This window comes from Apium graveolens, chromosome 4 (assembly GCF_009905375.1).
Source record: "Apium graveolens cultivar Ventura chromosome 4, ASM990537v1, whole genome shotgun sequence".
In the NCBI taxonomy this organism is placed as follows: Eukaryota; Viridiplantae; Streptophyta; class Magnoliopsida; order Apiales; family Apiaceae; genus Apium; species Apium graveolens.
In genome coordinates, this window is record NC_133650.1 from 57981052 (window position 1) to 57982720 (window position 1669).

At 44.0% G+C, this 1669-nt stretch overlaps 1 non-coding gene across 1 annotated transcript; it reads left to right on the forward strand.

Moving 5' to 3' along the window:
* Positions 1-1279: 1279 nt before the first annotated feature.
* On the forward strand, positions 1280-1386 carry LOC141722656 (small nucleolar RNA R71). Its single transcript, XR_012575663.1, has one exon. It is a non-coding gene; the product is annotated as a small nucleolar RNA R71 (small nucleolar RNA).
* Positions 1387-1669: the final 283 nt, after the last annotated feature.

Consider the following 1669-nt stretch of genomic DNA (forward strand, 5'->3'; position numbering starts at 1 on the left):
CTTTTTGAATATAGACAACAGCATCAAATTGATGCTTACTCCCAAATCGTAGAGGCATTTGTCAGAAGACAACTTGCCAATGGTGCAAGGAATGGTGAAGCTACCTGGATCTTTAAGCTTTGGAGATAATTTTTGTTACAGCACGGCACTGCACTCTTCCGTTAGAGCAACGGTCTCAAGGTCATCCAGTTTCACCTTCCTTGAAAAAATACTCTTCATGAATTTCGTATAACTAGGCATTTTCTCCAGAGCCTCAGCGAAAGGTATGTTGATGTGCAGTTTCTTGAAAACCTCCAGAAACTTACCGAACTGCTTATCCAGCTTTTGTTGTTGCAATCTCTTAGGGAAAGGTGGTGGAGGATAGAGTTGTTTCTCCCCTGTATTACCCTCAGGCAGAGTGTGTTCAACAGTAGTCTTCTCTGGTTCCGCCGCTTTCTCCTTTTACTTCTCTTCTTCATCAACAACTTCAGCTTCTCCGTCTTTTGCTTTTTCAGCATTAGCAACTTTTCCAGACCTTAAGGTAATAGCTTTGACTTGCTCTTTAGCTTCCTTCCTGCCTGGCACTTCATTATCACTGGGAAGTGTGCCAGGTTGACGATTGAGCACTACATTGGCTATTTGACCGATTTGATTTTCCAAGGTCTTGATAGAAATAACCTGACTTTTGCACAACAGCTTGAGTTCCTCGAAATCAGCACTAGAAGGTGGAGCAGCACCTCCTTGTTGAGGATATGATTGCCTTTGAGCATAATGCTGTGGTTTCTGGAATCCAGGTGGATTAAACTGTTTACTTACGCCTTGCTGATATGGTTGCTGAATAGCATTCTGAGTATTGCTCCAGCTGAAATTGGGATGATTTCTGTTGTTGGGATGATAAGTTGCTGGCACAGGCTGTTGCGGTCGCTGTTAACTGTTCACATACTGAACAGATTCATTAACAAGAGAACACTGATCTGTAGCATGAGAACCTACACAAAGCTCACAGACCATAGCTATCTGATTGACTCCATAGGTGGCAAAAGAATCGATCTTCAAAGACAGCGCTTGGAGCTGCGCTGCAATAGCTGTAGCTGCATCAACTTCCAGAATGCCTGCTACCTTCCCAGGCATCATCCTTTGAGTTGGGTTTTGATGCTCATTTGCAGCCATAGTTTCAATAAGATTATAAGCCTCAGTATAGCTTTTGGCCCACAAGGCGCCTCCAGCTGCTGCATCGAGCATGGGCCAAGATTGGCCCCCCAAACCATTATAAAAACCAGTGATCACCATCCAGTCAGGCATACCATGATGTGGACACTTTCTCAACATCTCCTTGTAGCGCTCCCAAGCTTCACACATAGATTATATTGGTTGCTGAGCAAACTGAGTAAGAGCACTCCTCATAGCTGCAGTCTTCGCCATTGGATAGAACTTCACCGGAAACTTTTGCGCAAGATCTTGCCAAGTAGTGATGAACCCAGCTGTTTCAGAATGTAACCAGTCCTTAGCTTTATCCCTCAGAGAGAATGGGAAAAGCCTCAGTTTGATAGCCTCATCAGTCACACCATTATATTTGAAAGTACTACAGATCTCGACAAAATTCCCGATGTTCATGTTGGGGTCTTCAGTCGCAGCACCTCCAAAAGAAACAGAATTCTGCACCATCTAAATAGTGCCCGGTTTGATTTCA